This window comes from Saccopteryx leptura, chromosome 6 (assembly GCF_036850995.1).
Source record: "Saccopteryx leptura isolate mSacLep1 chromosome 6, mSacLep1_pri_phased_curated, whole genome shotgun sequence".
Taxonomy (NCBI): Eukaryota; Metazoa; Chordata; class Mammalia; order Chiroptera; family Emballonuridae; genus Saccopteryx; species Saccopteryx leptura.
Window position 1 is genome coordinate 195,201,433 of NC_089508.1, and position 12,464 is coordinate 195,213,896.

At 60.9% G+C, this 12,464-nt stretch overlaps 1 long non-coding RNA gene across 2 annotated transcripts in view; it reads right to left on the reverse strand.

The window, feature by feature from the left end:
* Positions 1-12,464, reverse strand: part of LOC136377464 (uncharacterized) — a 51,858-nt gene that overhangs the window by 21,727 nt on the left and 17,667 nt on the right. For both annotated transcript variants that reach the window (XR_010746304.1, XR_010746305.1), the window contains exon 2: positions 3,519-3,675. This is a non-coding gene — a long non-coding RNA (uncharacterized lncRNA). The remainder of the gene's footprint in view (positions 1-3,518; positions 3,676-12,464) is intronic.

Below are 12,464 nucleotides of genomic sequence, written 5' to 3' on the forward strand. Positions count from 1 at the left end.
CCAACACCTCCCACTGCAGCCACCGGCCTCGGCAGCTCTGTCCCTGGTGCTGAACACAGTGCCGGCCAATGGCTGGGCCGCACCCAGCAGGTCACCTGGGGTCAGCAGAACCGAGAGGACGTTCATCTGGACCCTTAGTCATTGTTTCAATAAAAGCAACTTCCAGGGATGAGGACCCAGGACCAAGACCTGGGGGGTGGGGAGGGGGTGGGGGAGAGAGCTGAGAAAGTTCAACTCCACGGACGAAGGACCGACGTCCTGTCTGGAAACTCGCGCCCAGCCCCCAGCTTCCTGAAGACCTAGCCTGACGTGGGCGCCTCTCCGCCGGAGCCACGGGAGCCTCGCCATCTGCTTTGCCACCTGCCTTCCCAGGTCGGCTGAGCTGAGAAACATCTCCCTCCATTCACCCAACAACCATCCATTCAGTGTCTGCCCACCCCCACCCCCGCCAGGCTCGGGAGGCTGGGTGGAGAGGGGCAGAGCGTGGAGCCTGGGTGAGTGAGCAGGAAGGAGGAGATGCCCGGCTGGCCCGTGAGGGGCGAGGGCTCAGGGCTGAGGCCCAACGGGGTCCTGTCCTCCTGGGTGCAGCCAGGGGAGCCTGAGCTTGACAAGGGCTGGGGAGGCCAGGGGGGAAGGGGGAAGGGGGAAGGGGGAAGGGGGGAGGGGGGAGGGGAGGGGGGAAGGGGGAAGGGGGAAGGGGGAAGGGGGGAGGGGGGAGGGGAAGGGGGAAGGGGGAAGGGGGGAGGGGGGAGGGGAGGGGGGAAGGGGGAAGGGGGGAGGGGGAAGGGGGGAAGGGGGGAAGGGGGAAGGGGGAAGGGGAGGGGGAGGGGAGGGGGGAAGGGGGAAAAGGGGGAGGGGGAGGGGAGGGGGGAAGGGGGAAGGGGGGAGGGGAGGGGGAAGGGGGAGGGGGGAAGGGGGGAGGGGGAGGGGAGGGGGGAAGGGGGAAGGGGGAGGGGAGGGGGGAAGGGGGAGGGGGGGGGGGGGAGGGGGGAGGGGAGGGGGGAAGGGGGAAGGGGAGGGGGGAGGGGAAGGGGGGAGGGGGGAAGGGGGGAGGGGGGAAGGGGGAAAGGGGAAAAGGGGGAGGGGGAGGGGAGGGGGGAAGGGAGAAGGGGGTAGGGGGGAAGGGGGGAAGGGGGGAAGGGGGAAGGGAAAGGAAGGGAAGAGGCGAGCTGGCACGTATCTAAGTGATGAATCAGAACAGGTCTGCCAGGCACCTGTTTCAGGCCTAGGATGTGACACACCCACCACTCTTTATTGAGCAACTACTACATGCCGAGAAATATGCACACATGCGCACACACACACACACACGGATGCTCGCCTTATGCGAGAGGCTATTTCCATTTTACAGATAAAAAACAGGAAGTCAGAGGTGGTCAGTGACTTGCCCAGAACTCTGAAAATCAGCGGGGGGGGGGGGGTCTGTCCCACACCAAGGTCGCTCCAGAGCCAGACGGACTTGGGGGAGAGGGTGTTCGGGGCAAAGGCACGGGGTGGGGGGAGCACAGGGCCGTCACCAGGAGTCTCTGCCAAAGCCCAGCTCTGCCTGCCTGCCTGCCTGGCACCCTCACGGCCATGACAATGGCCTCAGGTCAGCACGGCCGAGTCCACCCAGCCTGGCCCTAATTGTCCATGCTCCACGGCTGCCCGGGGCCTCTGGGATGGCCTGTCCACCAGCACTGTCACAACCACTCCTGTGCGGGTCTCCGTTTCGATGCTCGTGGGGGTCTGAGGTCAAAGCTGATGTCCACCCTACACATCAACGACAACTTCTCAATAAATCCATGGAGAAGGTTCTTGGGGACACACTCAGGTTTCAGACAGGGAAAGAAACGGGCAGATGCTGGTCACTGTCACACGGAACGGGTGGCACGGATGGGTCAGAACTCAGCTTCCCCACCCCAGACTTCCTCAGTTATGTGAGCTGAAGGCACAGGAGCTGGGGCGTCCTCACTCCCGTCCCTCTTTCTGGGCTTGGAGCTCGCCCTGGGACAGGGTCCGCAGCACGGCCGCGCCAGGCCTGGCCCACAGCAGGCACTCGACAGAACAATCCCCCGGCCTGGCCCCGCCCCAGCCCTGGCCACGGGTTCCTGCCGCCCCAGCCTCCGAGTTGACCCTCGCCCACGCCCCTGCCACCAGGCCTCTGCTCCCTCTGGCCCCTCTGCCCTGTGACCCCTCTGCCCTGTGACCCCACCGTGGCCTCCTCTCCTCCTCAGGCCTCCCTTCTGGACCACCTTCTAGAAGCATCCCTCTCAAGCCCCAGAAACACCTGGGGAGCCATCTGACCACCAGCAGAGAAACGCAAGCCTCTGCAGGTCCACAGATGCCCAGTGCATCCTAAATGGCAGAGCACCTAAGGATGACGGTCAGTCTAAATCAACCTGACCTATAGACCTCCTTCATGGCTGAAGACACCAGGCAAGAAGTCTACCGCGAAAAACCACCGTCCTAAAAATCCAGACCCTCAATGCACTGTGTCACTTACCAATGACACCTCCTGCTGGCCATGTGAGGTATTACAACCCAGCTCTAACGCAAGAAAATCCCTGAAGAACAGCACCTCCTGCTGGTCACATGAGGTATTACCACCTAGCTCTAACACACACAAGGAAGCCCCCTGGAGAAGGGCACCTCCTGCTGGTCACATGAGGTATTACCACCTAGCTCTAACGCAAGAAAATCCCTGAAGAACAGCACCTCCTGCTGGTCACATGAGGTATTACACCCCAGCTCTAACACACACACACACACACACACACACACACACACACACACGGAAGCCCCTGGAGAATGGCACCTGCAGAAGCCAAGTGTGCCAACTGCAGAGTCTGCATTCCGGACCCACACGAAGCACATCAGGCCCTGAGTTAGCCCAGCACAGGAGGCAGAGGGCATCACTGCAGTCTGAACGTGTCAGAGGGGAAATAACTGGTCCAGCCACTTTCCAGCAGGAGGTGAGAGATCAGCAGAGACGGCACCGCTGAGACCCTGGGACACCTGGTGTGCCACTAGGGATGTGGCCCCAACCCCCCCCCCTATCCCATCCCATCCATTTAGGAATTCAGTGCAGCATTTTAGATCATTTTTTTCCACATAAGAACCTGTCTTCAGACATATGAGTCAACCCTAACACGTGTCGTGTCGTCCGTGTATGCAGGGCCGAATCTGTTCCCACAAAGTGGTGGAAGGGGAAACCCGTTACTCACAGAGCAGCCTGACTCATCAGAGAGGACACTGGACAGGCCTGTGCATGACCACCTCCTCCTCAGACCACTCCAGGGCCCCCAGACCTTCAAGCTCCTCTTGCCCCCTCCTGAGGCAGCCCGTCCATCTACCCTCTACCCACTCTCTGCTGGGTGGGTAGCTCCTCTGAACAGGAGTCCATCGCTGAGGGATGCTTGTTCTGCAGAGCAGCTGAACCTGACCCCTCGCCTCCCATGCCTGTCCCATGACCCTGGCTCACCTGCCCCCCCCCCCCCGCCTGGCTGAGAGCCCAATGAGCAAAGACTGCCCCTTACCTTTGGGTCAGGGCCCGCCGATGACCCGGCACGACTGAGATGGACAGGCTGGTGGCTTCCTCTCCTCGTGGCTCAAAACATCTTCTCATTTGCAGACACCAAGAAAGCGCGCGGGCCCAGATGAAGTGTGGGATGAGCGGTCACCACAGCAGGTCCACTGCAAGGAGACAGAGAGGGCAGGGAGTGAGAAGGGGACGCGGAGGGGCAGCCTGCAGCCATCTCAGCATTCGGGAGACCCCGTCCGCCAGAGCCACAGGCTGGTGGGACCTTGGGGGCTGTGGGGCCTACGGGTCCTTTGCTCACGGACAGCATGGAAGTTAGACCTTGATAAACAAAACGGAGCACCTGGGAGATACTAACATTCAAGGAGGGACAGAGGGGGGTAGGGGCAGAGTGGGGGGGCGACACAGAGTCAGGAGAGACACAGACTGCAGAGTGCGGACCGGCCGTGGCCTGGGAGTCGAGTCGAGGGCAGGCGGGACAGAGAGAACGGTAAAGGCACAGTGTCCCCCGGGCCCCGTGAGATGAAGGGAGACCGAACAACTGAGGCCAAGACCCCAAGCGAGTCAGCGGGAACCACTCCGTCCCAGGCAGGGCCCTCTCCACTGGCACCACCCCCTCCACCCCCGGGGCACCTCCCCTCAGTCACCAGACTGGCCACCAACTCAGGAGGGGACCAGGTCGGCACCTAAGCAAGTGACCTTACAACGCCCGCCCCATCTCCCACAAGGTCTGCCCCTCCCTCCCTCCCTCCCTCCCTCCCTCCCTCCCTCCCTCCCTCCCTGGCTGGCTCCACCCCGACACCCCGACACCCCAACACGGAGCCCTGCCTCTGTGCTGAGCACTTCCCATGCCTGTCGCCTCCTCTCGCCCTCACTTGTGCGTGGCTTGACCCCCCCCATCCTGCAGACAGGGAAACTGAGGCCGAGAGGGGCGCCCTCTTCCCCCCGGGGCACAGAGCTGAGACGGAGAACGGGGAGCCGTGCGTGGACAGAGCTGGTGCCACGATGCCACCCTGTCCGCCTGCGTGACTGAAGGCACGTAATTCACCGACTGGAGGTGGCGCCGCCGGATGGGGGAGGGGAGGGAGGAGGCGGCAGCGGTCCTGGCTGGCGGGAGTGGCGTCTTTGGAACAAGGGGGATTCTGGGAGTAAGGTTCTGGTTCACCTTGAGCCCCTGGGGGCCAGTGGTGACCCTCAGGAGTGTCCCCTGCTCTGTCTACCCGCACCCCCCCACCCCCTACACAGAAGCCACTCCCGACTCCGGGGCTGGGAGTGGGAATTGAAAGGCGAGAAGGAACCTGCCTTCCCAGGAAGTGTGTGAGTGTGTGTGTGAGTGTGTGTGTGTGTGTGTGTGTGTGCAAATAGATGGGTGAGTGGCATGTAATTACCTAAAATTGTTGGTTAGAAGCGGATGTAAATAACCAAAAAATATGGGGAAGTGGGGGGAACGCTCATCAATTAGAGCTAATTACTTAACAGCTAATTGAAATAATAATGGCCTGCATTTGAATATGCAAATGAGGGCCGAGCCTGACTTGGAAAAGGTGATTGGAATATAAAACCGGAGAGACTGTGGGGAGCTCAGAAGCTCCGCAGAGACCTGGCCTTGGCCATGACTTCCAGGCTGAGACCCCAGCCCTGGGGCGGGTGCCACGTCCCTCCCTCCTCCAGGCCGTGGCTCACCGGGCACCGCCCTGAGTGCCTTCTGCTTGCCGCTGGTCCAGCAACGCCGAACCTCTCTTGGGTCCTGGTCACCCTGACAACCCAGCTCCTCTCAGACTTCTAGCAAAGGCAGAACGGATGGGGAGCCCCTGTGCCACCACCTATGAGGTTGGGGGCCAGGCTGTCCCTTGGGGCACTCTGTGGTCCCTCCTGGGTGGCCAGTGGGTCCTGGGTCCTGGGTCCATACCCGATACCCGGGCACCGGGCACCTGCCCCAGCTTTTCACTGACAGAGGCACGGACCACATGTCCAAGGGGACGGCCAGGCCCGAGTCAGCCCTACACCATCCCCACTGTCCTGTCCCCAACCAGCCCGACCTGACCAGCACTCGGCGGCCGCCCTGGTGGGGTCACGGGGGTGGTGGGGCCTTGGGGGCTGTGGGCGCACAGCTCAGGGGGACACCTGCTGGGATCACGGGGGTGGTGGGGCCTTGGGGGCTGTGGGCGCACAGCTCAGGGGGCCGCCCTGGTGGGATCACGGGGGTGGTGGGACCTTGGGGGCTGTGGGCGCACAGCTCAGGGGCCGCCCTGGTGGGGTCACGGGGGCGGTGGGACCTTGGGGGCCGTGGGCACACAGCTCAGGGGGACACCTGGTGGGGTCACGGGGGTGGTGGGGCATCGGGGGCTGTGGGCGCACAGCTCAGGGGGACACCTGGTGGGGTCACGGGGGTGGTGGGGCATCGGGGGCTGTGGGCGCATAGCTCAGGGGGACACCTGGTGGGGTCACGGGGGCGGTGGGACCTTGGGGGCTGTGGGCGCACAGCTCAGGGGGTCACCTGGTGGGGTCACGGGGGCGGTGGGGCCTTGGGGGCTGTGGGCGCACAGCTCAGGGGGACACCTGGTGGGGTCACGGGGGTGGTGGGGCCTTGGGGGCTGTGGGCGCACAGCTCAGGGGGACACCTGGTGGGGTCACGGGGGTGGTGGGGCATCGGGGGCCGTGGGCGCACAGCTCAGGGGGACACCTGGTGGGGTCACGGGGGTGGTGGGACCTTGGGGGCCGTGGGCACACAGCTCAGGGGGACACCTGGTGGGGTCACGGGGGCGGTGGGACCTTGGGGGCTGTGGACGCACAGCTCAGGGGGACACCTGGTGGGGTCACGGGGGTGGTGGGGCATCGGGGGCTGTGGGCGCACAGCTCAGGGGGACACCTGGTGGGGTCACGGGGGTGGTGGGGCCTTGGGGGCTGTGGGCGCACAGCTCAGGGGGACACCTGGTGGGGTCACGGGGGTGGTGGGGCCTTGGGGGCTGTGGGCGCACAGCTCAGGGGGACACCTGGTGGGATCACGGGGGTGGTGGGGCCTTGGGGGCTGTGGGCGCACAGCTCAGGGGGACACCTGGTGGGGTCACGGGGGCGGTGGGGCCTTGGGGGCTGTGGGCGCACAGCTCAGGGGGACACCTGGTGGGGTCACGGGGGTGGTGGGGCCTTGGGGGCTGTGGGCGCACAGCTCAGGGGGACACCTGCTGCACTCCTGGGAATTCACTGTCCGAGGGCCCCGTCCATGATGGATCTGTGAGATCCCGCGGGGAGTTTGGGTGAAGCTGTTGATCTGAAACTCAAGGAGCCCGCCGTGGGGGGGGGGGGCAGAGCCAGGCTCCAGATGGAGCTGCCACCTGAGCATCGTGCTCTCTGGGTGACCCTGACGAGCCTGGAACGCCGTGCCTCGGTTTCCCCTTGTTGACAGGGGATGGTGGTGACCACCTCTCAACGGTCACAGCCCAGGCTTGTCTGAACCCGCCGTCCTGGGAGCCCCGGAAACCCCAGAGGCACCTGGGCTGGAGGGGTTCAAGGTAATGACTCAACCTGGAAAGTGCACACACACAGTGATATTCGGGGGTTCACCTGGGCCCCCAAAGACCATCCAGGAGTAAATCTCCATTGTGCAGGTAGGAATACACAGGTGAGCTGCGGAGAGACCAGAGGATCTCATGACACAGGTAAACTGAGGCAGCGAGGGAACTGGCCCCAGACCCCGGGACCCCTCCTCAAGCCCTGTGTGCAGCTGGGCAGGGGCCCTGCACCCCCACTGCATGGCACCCCTCGGGCAGCTCTGGGGGGACAAAGCCCAGACTGGCTCCCCTGGCGCCCCGAGGTGGAGGTGCAGGTGGGAAGGTCCCCCAAGTCCTCCTCCCCTTCCTCCCAGGACACTCCCAGGTGCCCCGAGGTGGAGGTGCAGGTGGGAAGGGCCCCCAAGTCCTCCTCCCCTTCCTCCCAGGACACTCCCAGGCGCCCCGAGGTGGAGGTGCAGGTGGGAAGGTCCCCCAAATCCTCCTCCCCTTCCTCCCAGGACACTCCCAGGCTCCCGAGCTGAGTAAGGGGGTGGGAAATGAGCACGCCCAAACTTGACATTTGCATTTCAAACACTTATATCAGCAAAACAAATAACAGTAATTATACCATTTGCATACTTTGTGCAGTGATTGTTTAGCGAGGGGGGGGGGGAAGGGGCTGCTGCTGACGTCGGTGGCTCTGCCTCCCTACAGCTGTGCCTGCCTCTCCCGCTCCTGCTCGGCCACCCAGCCTGCCCTGCCCACTGTGGAGGGAGAGTGGAGGGAGACCCCAGGCCGCAGAAGGACTCCACTCTCTGTCTGGGAGACCTCCCCCACTACCTGGACCTGGCCTGGCCAAGGACAGGCACCGCTCCCTGTCAAACGGAGGCACTGCTGGCTGCTCTGGGGCCCTGCAGGTGTGCCCCCCACTCCCTGCCATCCTCCGGCTCTGCCCAGGGCTCTGTCCTTCCTCCACCACACCACACCCTGCCTCCCCCAGCACGCGGCCACCTCAGGACCTTTGCACCTGCCGGTGACCCCGCGAGAAGGCTTCCTCCCAGATCTACCCCAGGCTGAGTCTCCTCTCCTCTCCGCTTCCACAGTCCAGCTCCAACGCTGTTTCCTGACCACCCTGATGAGACAAGCAGGGCTGCCCTCTCTGGGGCTGAGAGCTCGCTGGCCTCACCGCAGGCCCAGCCCACTGCCTGGCACACAAGGTGGCCCTACTCACCATCCCATTGCTCTGCTGGCTCTCTCTTCTCCACCCGGTCCCCATCACAGCTGGGCCGGGCCCCACCCAGAGAGCCCACAGGGAAGCCCCTCCCCACAGGGAGGCTCCCGGTTCTCCTGCACACGGATAGCAACTGCAAGCCCGTCACCATGCAGTGCTGTGTGGTGGGAGGACTCACTACATACCAGGTACAGTCCCCCAGCGCCCCACGAGGTGGGAACCACGGTATTCTTACCCCTGGCTCCCAGGGACAAACCGAGGCCCCAAGAAGTGACGTCCTTTGCCCAAGGTCACACAGGTGAGTCAAGATTTGTGCCGGGCCTGCCTGACCGCCAGCTTTCTGCAGGACTCCCTGTGACAGCACTCGGGACGGGCGTCACTGCACCCCCATCTCACAGATGAGCAAAGAGGCCCAAACACATGATGAAGAGACGGGCTCAGATCACCCAGGATATCGCTAAGCTGGGCTAACAGCTCTTTGCTTTTGATTGAAAGTTAGGCAGGGGCCCTGACCAACCGGGACAGCCCTGATAATAATGACAGCTCCACACCCCCTGCCCTGGCTGCAGGCATAGCCCGCTCCCTCCTCCTCTAATCTCTTCCCATTCGGCCTGGACTGGAGGCATGGGCGGGGGGAGGGCAGAGCCCCGAGACTCCACAGGGCACGTGAGGCCCCTTCCCCCCAATGAACCAAGCAGCAATCAACTCCTCGCCTCACACCGCACAGCCCCACAAATTCCAGATGGAGTAAACAGTTTAACGATGAAATATTAAGCCATTTTAAAAAAAAAGAGAGAGTAAAAAAGAAAAGAAACCGCTAGATGAAAACAGAATTCAATATCGGTCAGTCCTCGGGAGGGAGACAGGCGCGTCCCAAGCTCCAGAGGACCAGAATAGCTTGTCAGAGAAACAAACGGGAGAGGCAGAGCCGACCATGTGAAAATAAGGAAGAGGAACATCGAAAACAATAGAAAAGGGGCCCTGGCCGGTTGGCTCAGTGGTAGAGCATCGGCCTGGCATGCGGGGGACCTGGGTTTGATTCCCGGCCAGGGCACATAGGAGAAGCGCCCATCTGCTTCTCCACCCCTCCCCCTCTCCTTCCTCTCTGTCTCTCTCTTCCCCTCCCGCAGCCGAGGCTCCATTGGAGCAAAAGATGGCCCGGGCACTGGGGATGGCTCCTTGGCCTCTGCCCCAGGCGCTAGAGTGGCTCTGGTTGCAACAGAGCGACGCCCCCAAGGGGCAGAGCATCGCCCCCTGGTGGGTAGAGCTTCGCCCCTGGTGGGCGTGCCAGGTGGATCCCGGTCGGGCGCATGCGGGAGTCTGTCTGACTGTCTCTCCCCGTTTCCAGCTTCAGAAAAATACAAAAAGAAAAAAAAAAAAGAAAACAACAGACATGGACAGATGGCCATGGACAGAGGGGAGGACGGTGGCGAGCGTGGCCGAGGAACGACAGAAACCGTCTTCGTTATGGAGAGACCTCGCTCACGTCGATTAGGGGACATGCCCAGGGTGCATCAGCAAGTGGGTACAAGGACAGACACAGAGGGGGACACAGAGGTGGGTGACCGAATGGATGCAATGCTCGGTCTCTGGTATAATCAGGGAAATGCAAATTTAACAACAACAACAACAACAAAAAAAAACCCAGTGAGACACCATTGAGGCTCATCAAATAAATGCAACAGTCTAAAAACACCAACCAAAAAAAAAAAAAAAACAAAAAAAAAACCCTAAAGAAATACCCAGTGCTGGTAAGATTATGGAGAAACCGACAAAATTCTTTGGGAAAGCCATTTGGCCACACGGGATGCAAAGCTCTTAAAAATGTGCACCGTGCAGCGCAGACAACGCGCTCCCTGGTGAGCCCACAACGGTTTCCCTTTGAGCTCAAGACCCACCGAGGACTCCTGCACCCACCCCTTCTTGTCCGCACGCAGCCGGCGCAGGGGAGGCAAGAACGAGAAACAACAGGAGATGTGACTCAGAAAGGGAGAGACAGAACCCTGGTTACTCACAGGTATTAAGCTCGTGGTACATAAAAAAAAAATCCCAAAGGGATGTAGGAATAGTCACGGATGAGGACGTAGGGCACTGGACACTAAGCCCACAGACAAATGCGGACTGGATTCCCACGCATCCCCAGGAAGCAGGAAGTGAGGGCTCATTAGCAACGTCGGCCCCTGATCGGTGCTGACCCACCGCCACCCACCGCAATCAAAATCCTGCATTTTCCCTTTTGCCGCGGGCAGCCTGACCAGCCGGTTCTTTCATTTATTTGGAAGATCAAAGGGCTGAGTGAGACGGGCCGTCAATTAGAACGAGGCTGGGTGTGGGGGGTCAGATGATCATAATTCGCTCGGTGGCTCCCGTAGGTAACGGAGACCATGTGGTCTTGGGACGAGAGCGGACAGACGAGGGGACCCCCGGGTCAGAACAGAACAGGTGTATCGCAGGAACGGACCCGGGAACCGGCCCGGGAGGGAACACGGGAGGCTCGGAACGGCAATGGGAAAGGTGAGGTTTGCTAATCAAACCGAACCTCCGCGGGGGAGAGAACTAAAGTCGAACCCCAGCTCACATCACAGGTAACGTCACCTCCAGGTTAACGACAGACTCGCGGAGGCAAAGGACCATATATTTTGGAAGACGAACCATATATTTTGGAAGACCATATAGAAAATCCACTGATAAGCAACCAGGGGGCGGGGGAGGTGAGGGAGGATTTCTTCCTGCCCAAGGCCTACAAGAGTCTATTGATAAATGTTACTATGTAACAATAAAGAATTTCTGATCTTGGCCCTGGCCGGTTGGCTCAGTGGTAGAGCATCGGCCTGGCATGCAGGAGTCCCAGGTTCGATTCCCGGCCAGGGCACACAGGAGAAGCGCCCATCTGCTTCTCCACCCCACCCCCTCTCTTTCCTCTCTGTCTCTCTCTTCCCCTCCCGCAGCCAAGGCTCCATTGGAGCAAAGTTGGCCCAGGCGCTGAGGATGGTTCTGTGGTCTCTGCCTCAGGCGCTAGGATGGCTTTGGACACAACAGAGCAACGCCCCAGATGGGCAGAGCATCGCCCCCTGGTGGGCGTGCCGGGTGGATCCCGGTCGGGCGCATGCGGGAGTCTGTCTGACTGCCTCCCTGTTTCCAACTTCAGAAAATACAAAGGAAAAAAAAGTAAAAAAAAAAAAAAAAATTTCTGCTCTTAAAAACAGACTATTGGTGATAAAAACTCAAGCCGCAAATGCTGAAAGACAGCTATCGTCTCTATCCTGAAGGACCTTACACCATGCCATTCAGGATATGCGGACAACTCCCAACACATTAATGAGAAAAATGCAGGCACCCCAATAACAAGATGGGGAGAGGTCTTTGAAAAGACATTTTCGCAAATGAGGATGTCCAACTGGCCAAACAAACAAACCTAACAGATGCTCAACCCCAACTCCGTATTCATGAAGACAGAGAAGTTTCTAAGGTCTAAGACGTCTCGTCGGAACAGCTGTGAAACTGGAGGACTCACTGTCTTCCCAGGACCGACCTTTCCCGCTACCGGACACAGTGACGTGGGCCACACGTGCTGAGCGGCAACCCCAGTTCCAGGCGTAAACCCTGGACTCACGTACACGCAGCAGAGCAGGTGCTAAAAGGTTCATCATGGCCCCAAACGGAAAACACTTGATGTTTAGCACCGCCCTCCCCGTGAGGGATGGATGTCTCCCCACCTAACACTGACCCAAAGAACACGGTCAGCAAAGACTGCGTGAGCAATGGCTCTGTTTCTGTGAAGTCTGAGAACAGGCCAGCCCGCAATGTACAGTTTGGGGATGACAAGGGAGGGTTGTGACCCGCGCAGGAGCCCCCGGGAAGGCACCTTCCCCCTCCCCGGGGCAGGAGATGGTCTGTGTCTTAACCTTAATGGTGGTCACATGGACCCACACATGATGGTTCTTTCCATCGTTCGTGTCTTTGCTCTCCGCTGGACGTCGCATGGCACTATTTTTTTTTTTTTTGTATTTTTCTGAAGCTGGAAACGGGGAGGCAGTCAGACAGACTCCCGCATGCGCCAGACCGGGATCCACCCGGCACGCCCACCAGGGGGCGATGCTCTGCCCCTCCGGAGCGTCGCTTTGTTGAGACCAGAGCCACTCTAGCGCCTGGGGCAGAGGCCAAGGAGCCATCCCCAGCGCCCGGGCCATCTTTGCTCCAATGGAGCCTCGGCTGCGGGAGGGTC